Source organism: Stenella coeruleoalba (assembly GCF_951394435.1).
Source record: "Stenella coeruleoalba genome assembly, chromosome: 13".
Classification (NCBI taxonomy): Eukaryota; Metazoa; Chordata; class Mammalia; order Artiodactyla; family Delphinidae; genus Stenella; species Stenella coeruleoalba.
Window position 1 is genome coordinate 73,812,409 of NC_137159.1, and position 13,419 is coordinate 73,825,827.

The window sequence follows — 13,419 nt, forward strand, 5'->3', positions numbered from 1 at the left end:
AAATATGTCACTTGTTAAGTCAATGGTCCTTAAACTTTCTGGATCTCAGACCCCACGAGTCTATTAACTCCCAAATGAAATGCATATATACATGAATTTTTCATAGAGTTTCAGGAAATTTATGGACTCCTTCTACTACTCAAAACACAAACACTTGCTCCAGAAAAATCCTTGCATCATTTCTGCCCTCTTCCCCCAAATCGTCCTGAGAGTCTGGCATGAGCTGACCAAAGGCAACCATGGTTCTGCATCTGAGTTCTGGTGAGGTACAGCGAAATCTAGTTGTTTTTCAATCCCCTGGGAAAGTGACTGGCACTGTCTTCAGGGTGTAGATATTCACTTCTGAAATTCATAGAAGAACACATGGGCTGCTCCAGCATATAGGGCCACCCTGTGAACCCCACAGAGTTATGCAGAGAAATGCTGGGAGGAAAAAGTCTAGACTCTTGGCCTCAGTTGAAATCATTTCTACAGGAAATTCTCACTGGTGGACTGAATCTGTGTTTTGCTTTTATCACCAGCAATGCACCTGTCATATAATTCTCCACTATACGTGTGGAATGGTTCTCAACTGATATTAAGGGTGGGGGATATATCAAAATTACTCAGGAGGCTCTTATCAAAGGGCACATACTCCATCTCCCTCTCCCATGAGTAGCGCACACGCAAAGAATAGGGGCTGCTGTGTTGAAAGAAGTGAGTTCCTGAGGCTAAGGAATCCTGGGCCACTTCTCCAGATGGATGAGCATTTCTAACTAAAATAATTTCATGAATTTATAAAGAAATTTACTGAGAACTTCATATATGCAGGGCCTGATGCTGAGCTCTTTGTTTGTATTATCATGTTTAATAGTCACAATAATCCTACAACAATAGATATCACTATTTCCATAGTTTGCAAATGAGGAAATGGAAACACAAAGTTCACACAGTAAGTGGCAAACTCAGACCTTCTGACTCCAGAGAGTATGTCTGGAATCCCCTTACTACTTGCTTCCCTGGGTAATTATAACATTTCCATCTCCTTCCTCAGTCAGGTGAAAGCTACTATGATAGGACTCTAGCTGGGAAGGCAGCAAAGCATCCATCCATCCCCAAGAAGCAGCCCTGTCTTCTGAATCCCTCAATTATCTTTCACCCTCCCTACCCGCTCTGCCACTTCTCCTAACTTTGCCCATGATTAGAAAACACACATCCTCATTAAAGTCCAACTCTCCATCCTATTGGCACAAATTAAAACTAGCAGTGGCCCGTGCAGTGAACTCAGTGGGATCCCAGCTAATCATTTTTGTAAATTGAAAAATAGACTTTTTCTCCATAAGAACCATCTGTACCTTCAGGACATTCTTATTAACACCTTCTCTCCTGGACTATGCATTTCCATTGAAAATAAAAAGAAGCAAAGATCTCAGAGTTTCCCATTTATCTGACCTCTGAGATTTTTCTAAAGGGCTTCAGGCAGCCAGCAGCTTCTCTGGCCATTATAGTGAAGTGGTAGAGTCTGTAAGAGACATGCTACTATTTCCATGTGATAGGTGAGTCTATAGAGGCTCAGAAACGTGAAACAGATATGCCCACTCACTGAGCAAAAGTTTTGGGTGCTCACTATGTAAGAGGCATTACTCTAAGTTCTTCGGATATAGTAATGAGCAAAACAGTGAAAACTCCCTGACCACATGGAGAATACATTCTAGTGAAAAATAGGCAAACAGTTATGTCACACAGTATTCGTCAGGCATCGTTCTAAGATTATGCACAATATGTGCCTGCGTGTTTGCTCAACAGCCTTATGAGGCAGTTACTGCCATCATCTCTGTTTGACAGTTGAGGAAACTGAGAAGCAGAAAAGTGAAACACCTTTTCCAGGTCACATGCCTTATAAGAAGCAGAGCTGGCCTTCAAGCCCAACAGCCTGGTGCTGGAGTTTATGCTCTTAACTACCATTTTATTTCAGGCATTGTCATCAGCTGGCTAGTGGAGAGACGTCCAGGACACATCCTGTGGCTTTTGGTCTAGGCTTTCGTCACAGGACTAACTTCCTGGGAGAATAGACATGTATACTTATTAAACTTTATTGACTGTCTCTAAAACAAGGATTTGTTTGTTTTCTATTTTTCCATATGTGTCATGGCCAAGTGTATTGGGCTTCTGCACACATTCACACCTGGCTCAAACTGAGGCTCCCCCATTTGGCAGCTGTATGGCCTGGGCAAGACCAAACCCTCCAAACCAACGCAAACGAAGCATCACCTCATACATTTGTTTTAACAATTATATATATATATATATGTATGTCTATATATGGTACTTACATAGTGTCTAGTACAGAATAAGCACTCAAAATATTAACATTATCGTCTACCACATTACAGTGATGGGTCTGTAGCCTTCTCCAATGTCTTCCTGTCTGCCTCTCCTTCTGTTTGAGAGATGCTGGAACTACAAGGAAACTGAGTCAGTCATAGACCCTTATGGGGATTCAGCCTCTAGACAGTAGGGCAAGGAATTCCAACAGTGGTTCTGAGGGACAAATATCACCTGGAGTTCTGAAATCCCTGCCCAGCACCTTTGCCACTGCTGAGAGTTTCACCTACTCTGTCACCAACTTTTACTATGTTTTCAAACCATGAGCAAAAATTGGTTAGAACTCGAGTAAATTCATTGATTCACCAAACTTTTTTCTGATACATTATGTGAAGGGCATAAATCAGACAAATGATGATAATGATGGTGATGATGATGACGATGACAGCTACGGTTTCTGGAGCATCTTCTGTGTACCAGACACACAACAGGTGCTTCACACTCACCATGTCATTGAATACCCATAATATTCCTGCAATATAATCATCTAAATTTTACAGATGAGGAAGTCCTATGTCCAAGATCATACAGTCAGAGAAGCACAACCTCAAGGCTGTCAGACTACAAGGCCTCTTTGGATTTTTCTGCTCCTTTGGGACGTGGTTCCCGATCCTCAGGAGCTCTTCACAGAGACAGGCACGTGGCTGTTCCCCGCCCCCTCAAGCCAGGGCTGGTGCCACCTGTGCCCAGAGTGCATTCAAAAAGCTGCCCACTCCAGGCACTGAGGGCTCTCTCTGCAGCCAGGATCTTGCAGCCTGGAGTGCTAAAGGATTCTCCTAGCCAGAATCGATGCTCAGTCAATGAAGGACGGGACTCAAAGGATATGCACCTAAGTACCCCTGCTCCTTGGCGAGACAACATCGAACTACATTCTATAGGATTCCTCAGAGGATCCCCTGGGAGACTGAGCCCTCAAGGGTAACCTGGTCATTAACACACTCATTATTGGCATTTCACCCTTCCCTGTGACCTTTGCTCCTTCCTCAGCTATGTTTCCTGAGATCACCTCCTAAGTAAAGTACTTGTGCCCATGTCTTGCTTCAGCATCTGCTTTTGACGGAACACTATCTAAGACAGAGTGGGAGAGATCTCTGGTTAAGGACACTGCCATTTCTTCTGGAAAAATTACTAAAGAAGTCCTTGCAAGTATTACTTTTTTTTTTTTTTTTTTAACTTATGTCCTTATTACATACTGACTCTGGCTGATTAAACAGCCAAATGTCAATCTAGCTGCTGATGGCACTGAGCTTAGTGCTGTCAGTAGGCAATGAAAGAAATGTCAGATCCAGGGCCTGTCCGGGGGAGGTTTAGAGTCTGCAGGGAGAAAAGGGTGACTCTCGTGCTGTAATTAGAGAATAAAATAAGACAGTGCATAATCAGGTGTGAGTTTGAGAGACAGCTGTTCTGCTGGCTTTAAGACTTTAGAGACAGCGGGGAAGGGTAGAGGCACTAAATAATGCAGGTCTCTCCAGATGTGCCACAGGTGAGTTTCCAGTGCTCTGTGGTTTACAGGATGTAAATTGCCTCTGCTCTTTGGTTTCCATCAACCCCGGCCACACCAAGTTAAGCTCAGCATATAGAAGCATGGGATTCCAGGAGAAGATTAATGAAGCACACCAAGGAAGAGTTTCAAATACGCTGGGGCTCAAACCTTCCTTCCGCATGAGGTGGCTGGAGCTCTGGCAGGAAGTATTTCCCTCAAGACAGCCTTAAGGTGCAGGTCACACACCATACACAGGGAACTGTGTGCAGATCTGAATCTAGGCAAATCCTAAACTTTGCTCACTCCAGAGCTCCCAGTCGAGTTACATGGTACGTGAATTTGGTCTTGGATAAATTCCTGCAAGTGGGATTTACATTGAAAGCACAGCAATGAAATAATAGGGAAATTCACATTTGACTTAAGTCACATAGGCCACAAAGTGTGATTCTGGCTCTGTGGGCAAAAGGACTGGGCAGTGCCAGCTGTCTAAGCCTGAGTCTGGTGTGTGAAATTTTTAGGTTAATTTTGATCCAGAGCTCATCAAGTAATCTCTAGTGAGATTCAGGTACAGAGTGAAGTGCTTCACATTATTCCCCTAATCCTGACAACAAACTCATCAAATAACACTGTACCCATTTCTCCAATGAGGAAACTGATGCTCAGAATGGTTACATAGCTTAGAAGAGCTAGTCAAGATTTCAGATAGGTCGGACTCCAGAGCCCTTCGTCCTAACCACATTTCTACTCATATTCAGCAAATATATAACACTGAACACTTTTGAACATATGGGTTTCTGTGGCTGTAGGTAGGTGTGTTTCACGTAAAATGCACGCTATATGTATGCATATTCATGTGTTTATCATAACTAATATATTTGGCTGAAAAAAAGTTAGCTTTCCAACTGGCAAACCAGCACACTAGTGCTTTTCAAATGCCTTGTCCAATGCAAGAGACTGGCCTGCTTCATTTGTGAGAAACGAATGAATGAAAGATTGAGAGTTATGCTAGCCTTTCATTTCCAAAGGCTTCCCATGTTCACTAACCTAAATACAATGCTCTTATTCAAAGCAATATTATGCATGAACAAATCTGTTTGAGCTTCTCCAGTTGCCTTTTTTTATGCAATCTCAACAGTGTAGCTCAGGCAACATTTCCACTTAGCTACTGAATAAGGAAAAGGGGACAAGTTTTCATAAAATTAATGAAGCATTATTTGTGAGTTCACTAAGTTTTCTTTTCTGCTACAGACATCCTTTCTTATAATAATGTTCATGTATTTTGGATTACCTTTTTCAAAGTAATTTCACATAGATTTTTCTATAGCAGTTATGTAAAGTCAGCAGGGCATTATAATGCCCATTTACAGCAGAAAAAAAAACTGAGTCAAAGGAGTCAAAATTCTTCTGAACACTATTCAGCCAATAACAGAGTCAGGACTTCACTCCAAAATGCAGGGGTGTATGTATGTGTTTGTGAGTGTGTGTGTGTTTCAGTGTCAGTCAGACACACATTGACTGAGCACTCACAGCGTACCAGACAATGTGTAGAGGTGCCTGAGTTATGGACTTTACACCCAGATTATGGAGAAAGGCATGTAAAACACAATTTTCCAGAGTCACAGGTATCATAATAGAGATGTAAATAAAATATAAGAACATGGACAAGGGAGACAGTAATTATGTCTAGGGGTGGGAAATCAGATGAATGTTCTCAGGGCTATTTTAGTTAGCCCTGGAGAAGAAGAGGATTTGGACAGGTAGAGAAACTGGGAAGACGGGATTCTATGCAAAGGATACCACACGAGGACAGTGAAGACGTTTGGGAGGCTGTGGGTATCGTATGATGGCTGGCCTCTAGGGTCCAAGAAGGAATGGTGAGGAAGTTAGGTGGAAGTGAAGAGGCAGCAAGGCTACTAGCATCCCTTAAAGGCACACCTGAGGGTGCAGACTTTATTTGACAGGAATTGAAGAGGGATCACAATTTCCAAGTGAAATGGAAATAATACTTTTGTGAGAGGAGTAGGGGAGGAATTGGAACATGTTGGTGGGGATGTCATGGGTGACTGAGAGAGCATCACCTCCTGCTTCATCCTTGACACCACCCTCCCCCAGGTGAGGGTAGTTGCTTTTCCTCTATATCAACAGAACATTCCCATGTGCCCATAACAGCACTTAGTATATTGTGTTTTACTTTGCCTGTATCTGTATCTGTCTCAGTTTGTCTTCTCTCTTTCTCTACCCCACAAAAATCAGTCTGTGAACAACTGGAGACAGTAACTGTCATTTTGATGTACTTAATCTTTATATCCAAGCACTCAGCATATTGATTGGCTCACAGTAAGTGCTCAACTAAAGGTCTATTGGGTTTCACTGAATGGAATCCACAGGAAAGGAGACAAGGACAGATGAAAATATTGATGTCTTTTTCATAGAGTGAAAGTAGTTCAGAAATTTCATGTCTGATGATGATTATTTTCTCAGTGTGATAGGAAAAAAGTCATCTATTGTGAGGGAGAGAAACATAAATTATGTTGATTTCTTAAGGAAATCAGTAAAGGTTTGGGCCTGAAAAATGCAAAAAAAAAAAAAAAAGTTTAAAGTAGAAATGAGGTGGGGTTAGGGAGGCATTTAAAATTCCAGTTCATGTCCAGATGAGAACAGAATGCATTATTGCAAAATGGAGCATTTAGGTTTGGTTATACGGCTCGTTTCCAGAGAAGAAAGATGGTTCAATGACCTCAAGGTGGGAATCTACCACACACTTCGGTTCATGGTCAAAAGAACTAAGGATGCTAGAGAAAGAGTGAAATATCATACAGGGACAGGGCAGAAAGGCAAGAGAATGTGGAGTGAGATACTCCACTGGGAAATTTTAAGGGACTGACTCTAAAAAATGAAGAGGATAAAAAACAAGTTCAGGAGATAAAGGAAAAAGGTAGGCTTTTAAGACCACTGACAAGGGAGATAGATGGGAACCAAACAGACCTCAGTTCTAATCACAGCTTCACTACCATATATTAGTTGTGACCTGACTTGAATTTACTAACTACTCAAAAACTTGATTTTCACACTAGAAAATAAGTATCATCCCATGGTTTGGAAACTGAGATGTTTGCTGTTCTTCCAGCCCACAGCTAAGAAGTATCCCACGGACTAGGTTAAGTGAACCACCGGAAGTTGGGATCAGCCACCTCCAGGCAAGAAGTGCCACTAATAGAACTAAAAGGCGCGAGCAACCCCACCACTCAGTGATGCTAGAAGGAAGGATACCCAAGTATTAGCGAGGTTATCATGACCACCCATAGACATCCTCTGCTTATATATCAGAACCTCTCTCTACCTTTCTCACCCTGTTCTAGACCCTGAAATGGTGGCTCCTGTGAATTCCAACACCAGGGCCCCTTGTCCTCTGGTTGCTAGTTGGTTTCAGCCATCGTGAGACACCAACCAAAACCAAAGGGCAGAGAAGAGAGAGGTCACACTATTTACCCCCTGGCTGGCTTCCTGTCACATCGTGAGTTGCCAGTGACAGTGTTTCTAAGAGCAGAGCTCCTACCGGGCAAAGCTTCTCATAGTTACAACTCTTTATTCACATCCCTACTGAATAAGGAAACTCTAAAAAACAATATTTAATCTTTCTTTTCCGATCAGTTGACTATCTTGCATATTTTTAAAGGCATCATTTTTGAGCATCATTCCTCACTGCTCAAGGCACAAAAAACATAGAACATTTCATAGAAATTTAACTGACATGCTCTATCACTTGTTTCAATATGTGTATGGGGTGTGTGTGTATATGTTGTTGTGTTGTATTGTATTGAACTAAATCATGATTTTTTTTGCTGAGACTTTCTCTTCATCTTAAGAAGAAAAGGTAGCTAAAAACAAAAGTCAAACCACTAAACTGAAACATGGTTCCTTAAATTCTGGTTAATTGAAGTTGACAGAAATACACCTGCTGAGAAAGCAAAATAAAACATTTCCCATGGAAGTTCTGCTTAAAAAAAATTATAGGATTTACAAACAGTGCCTAGAAAAAAAGCAACCTGCAGGACATGCAGAACATGAAGCAGTAAGTTTCCTAAAATGTGTCTCCGGGACACATTTTAGAGAAAAGGAAAAATCACTGTGCCTCTGAGCTACCGTTGATGCAGTTATATGCGCCTCACATAAAATCAGCACAGCAAATGGAGCCAGCTCTGCCCGACGCCGCCTTTGTTCAAAGTGCACCTGGGGAAGTGGGCCCAGGCAGCCCTTTGCAGCTCATCTCACAGTGGTTGTAATTTGTGGTGCTGGGAAGCACACAGAAACCCTAAAAATAAAATCTGTCACCTTCAAGTATTCTTGCCTATTCATATTCACTCAGGTTAGTTTCACACTGCTCTCTACTCACTCAGGATGACAATGCCAGAGCAGTCATTAATTAGTTATTAATAAAAAGCATTTTTAAATCTCATCACAAGTATCAAATACTCATCAGTTCTACACAGAAAGCCAGGTTCCTTCCTGAGAGCAGACAGTGGCTTAGTTAGATTTTGCTCAACTTTTTTTTGAAGAGTATATGTAGCAATTATGATTATTTTTATTATAAACATCTGATAAGGATATTTCTTCTAATTACAAGACATAGTTATGTGGAAGAGACTGGCTAGATGATCTCTGAGCATTTAAGTCTACCTCCACCCAGCCACACACAAATCACATGAAAAAGTGGTAAATGCATTTCTATAGCAAATGACTATACAAGTGCTATTAACAAACCAGAAGGTTTCAGTTCCTGAGATAGAGGTAAAAACCAGAATTGGATCTATGTAAAAGCAACCCTGGAGGAAGCAGATGAAGACTGCTGCAGAGCCAGTGGCAGTGCTGGGGAACTTCAAATGCAGACTTAGTAGAATCAGAAAGGGTGTTTCAGAAGAGCTGAGTCCTTAAACAGGTGATGATTCAGAGAACTCTACAGAACAGCTAAGCCAAGTGGTCATTTCTGTCTTAAGTGCAGAGAGGGGTGCAGAGGTATTTTTGTCTTCACTGAGGCAAGTAGAGAGGTGCTGCAGCAGGGCATTGCCCCTGATAGCTCCTAATCCCCAGGGAGATCCTGGCACACCCAGCAGTGGAGTAATTACTATCCTCTACCTCTGGCAAGTCCCTCCTTCCCATGGAATAACTGAAGGCAAACCAGATTGTACAAAGTCATCACCCACTCAATGGCAAAGTGAGAATCATAAAAGCAAAGGTGAGAAAACAACCAAGATTGCCACACACAGGACAAACAGTATCACGAAAATTCATTAGCAATTATAATGCCCAAAGTCAATACCAGAACAAAGAGAAGATGTATTTCCCACCTTATAAGAGTAATTTATTTTATTAAAAAAAAACTTTCAGGGAATTGTTCTTGTTTCAATTACTGAGCCTCTAAGTTGACATACCTTGATACTAAAAGAGCGTCAAATCCCATTCAAATGAAGATTTGCATCAATAGTTCGTATTAGTCATTGTTATGTAACATAACAATGGATTTTTTTGAACTTTTACTCTATGATGTAGCTGATTAGTTTTCTCCATAAGCTGTTTTGTAGATATTAGAAACTGTACACACAAGCAAAGCATTTGGCCCAAAGATCAGGGAAGTCAACATCTAATTTAAAGGTTGGATCAATTTTAAAAGGACAAAGTCAATCAATGGAAATAATGTAAATGGTATCACTCTTTCAAACAAATATTTTTATTACAATGGTCACTGTTATCACTGCTATAGATTGTGCAACTTTGAATATTTTTAGTCAAGTACATAATGCCACACAAAACAACTGAAAAGCTGGGAACGTTTTGTGGTACACTGCTGCTCATGAAGTGTAAGAAATCCAAATTCAAAGCACTATTCATTGGCTGAGTTTTGAGAATCCCTGACACTCAAATGGGTATATGTTGAGGCATGCCGTACCTCAGCATATACCCATTTGCGATTATGGACTGCCATAATCAGTCACAGCAGTCAGGCTGAGCAGAACATACATAGGTAGAAAGAGAATTCGTTCCTGGGAAGATAGAGCCAAGAAATTCTCCTGGATAAAAGGGAAAAGAGATGGAAAGTCTCACAGTGAAATTAAAAGACAATGGAGAAGAGACCCAGAAATTCCAGCTAGAGACAACAGGGAATAGAATAGGAAAACATCAACAAATAACTGAAAATAAAAATACAAATCTGATTCAAAGGCCAAGCATGATTATTTTTAAAAGGTATGTAGACAATTTGATGTGTGAAAATAATGGTTTAGAGAAAGACATGCCAAGCAAAGGATAAGGGGGAAAAAGATGATACAAGAGAGTCAAAATAAGATTAAATGGGTAAGAAAGGCTATAAACTAGACAAAGTGAAACATACAAATTGATCCACCCAAAAGGCTATACCATTTTAAAATATTTTTCACATGGCTACATCACTTTGAAATATTTCAAACAAATCTCATAAAAAATACAAGAAGAAGTTGAGAAATCCATAACTTGTTGGAGAATGTAATGCCATCTCCCTGTACTGGACAAAACAAATAGATAAATAAAAGTAAATAAGGGTGTCAAGGATTAAATAAAACAGTAGCCTTGCAAATAAAAAGTTCTACCATGCAAAATAAACCACTATACCCTGCAAATAGAAAAAAATAAAATAAATAAACATTCCTTCAAACACACATGAAACATATATCCATACATGATGGCTGTAAAAAAGGGCTCACTAAATTGCAGCCATATTCTCTAACTATAACACAACAAAATACAGAAATTAAACATAAATTAGACTACCTATAGAATCTATTAACTTGCAAAGTTTTACACTGTCTTTTAAACAACTATTGCGTTGAAAAGGCAATCTAAACAATCTGGTTAGAAAGGGAGAGCTTGAAAACTGTATTTACAAAGCACTTCATATAAGAAGTAGAAAAATCTCTTTCCATATTAAAGAAAAACATAAGGAGACACTGGTGGGGTTATGGAAAGTTAAATTCCTTCCCGACCCTACTCTCCCATCACAGCCCCTCCAAAAATGAAAAACTAAACAAAAACAAAAAACATAGTAATAAAGTAAGCTATAGTGACCAGCTTCGGAGAAAGAAACATTCTCATGTACCATTCATGGGACTTCGCATCAATCTTTTAAAAATCTTTTTTAAAGGGCTAAAAATGTTTTTTAAAGGGCTACCCTTTTATGAAGGGTAAATCTTTTTAAAGGGCTGCTTTTCAGCATCTATAATGATTTAAAATGTATATACTTTTTGATCTAACAGTACTACTTCTAGAAAACTAACCTAAAGCAATACTCATACAAGTACAAATACTATACAAAGTTCAGAATAATGAGAAACAACTGTAATTCAATAGGGAAGTAGTTATATAAGTGACTTGCCATCCATTTTATGGGCTATGAGTCAGATAGAGTTCTATTTTGTTTATTTATTTAATAGTGCAGTATAACTACATCTTCCAACATGGAAGTAAATCCAAGACATATTATTAAGTGGAAACATACCAGTTATATAATAATGCATACAATGTGAGCTCATTTACTTTGAAAAGATATGTATTTGTATTTTTAGATATATGTAGAGACAGATAGATAGATAGATAGATATGAAGAAAAACGTCAGATGATGTTATGATAGACACATTTAAAGGCACAGAAAAAACCCAGGACAGTGTATAGTAAAATGGTAAAATCTGTACTTCTTGATACATTTAGGGGAGTCTTGGGGCGGACTTTCATCTCTTGATTCTGAATATTTAAGTAGCACCTGGATCTTAAACAGTGAAAATATATTTACATATGATTTCTGAATACAAATGAAAACAATAATCACACTATTTGAAAATTTAGAAAATAAAAAATAATAAAAAGAAAAACAAAAATCACCCAAAATTCTACAGAATTCACCCACAGAAACCATAGTGTACATTATACAGGTTGTTCTATTTGAAATATCTGAGCTCATTTTTATGGTCTGTTCTTTTTGTGTAGAGTCACCCTCATCTTTCATGCCTTATGTCAGAGCCCTGAATAGTGACAACCGATATTCAGAATAATGGTGACAATAACCCACAGGAGCGTCATGCGTGAAAGAAATACCCAATTTCTTCATCAGACTCCACTTAAAAAAGCACACAAGTGGATTAAGACATTTAAAGTACTTTTTTCTATGAAAGTTGATATGTACAAATTATAATATCATTATCTTCCTACTCTCAAAAAAAAAATCCTCAAAAATATCATTTAATTCTTTCCACTTCTGCATCAAACTTCTTTCCTAACTCTTACACTTAATAAATAGTTAACCAATTAGGTATTGATTCTCTTTCATTCAATAATGAATCCTCTTTCCTTCACATTCCACATTCAATTCCAGTTCCCTGTCTCCCCTTTGAAAATCTGTCTTGAGTTGATCCTTTTCTCACCAGCTCCACCGCACTCCCAGTCCAAGCCATGGTTCTCTCCTTGAAGATGTCAGTCATAACCTCCCTACTCTCACTTTTCCCACCACAGTCTTTTCTTCACAAAGGACCCAGTGTTACTTTTTAAAATACAAAAAAAAATTAAATATAAATTATATAATTTACTTCCTGATCAAAAATACATGTGCTCAGAAAAATAAAAATCCATATGCCTTACCACGAGCTGCATGATTAAGCCCCTGCCTTACTCTCCTTTGCTTACTCAGTTCTGTCCAAACAGGTCATCTTGCCGTTCCTTCCCCCAGCAGGCTTACTCAAGGTCTTGGTTCTTACTGTTCTACCCAGGAAGTGCAGTTTCCTCATCTCAATAGGGCCATTGGGTCATTCTGTTCGAATGCCACTTCCTCAGAGACTTACCCTGACCGCCCCACCTACAGTGGCAGCCACTCTAGTTCCTGCCCTTAGTTTTCCTCTCAGCATATCGCTACCTGACATTAAGTTATATGGCATGTGCTGAATGTCAGTCTCCCTGACTAAAAGGTAAGCTCCATCACATCAGGGATTTTATCTTGATCACTTTTGCATCTCTTGTGTCAAAAAGTGACAGGTATATATTACATTATATGTAATCCTGCAGGGCATGTGAAAAATATGAATACTTGGAAGAGTAAGACATCTAGAGCAGATATGAGGGAATTGCTTATGAAGTTAAAGGGTGATAAACAACAAGGGCCGACTGTATGGCACAGGGAACTATATTTAATATCCTTTGATAAACCATAAATATATATATATATATAACTGAATCACTGTGCTGTACAGCAGAAATTAACACATTGTAGATCAACTACACTTCAATAAAATAAATTTAAAAAAAAAGAAGTTAATGGGTGAACTTGGACTATGGCAATGGTGATGGAGACAGAGAGAAGCAGTCAAACACAAGAGATATTTCGGAGGTAAAATCATCACATCTGGTGACAGACTGGAGAGGGTGTGTGAGGAAAGGCGTCAAGAACTGGTTATAAAAACTGGACAGGTGATTGTGTCATTGACTGAGATAGAGAACATTGCAACGTGCCCAGAATGATGATGTAGGTAGTGTGTGTCTGATAAGGCTGCCAGTAAGT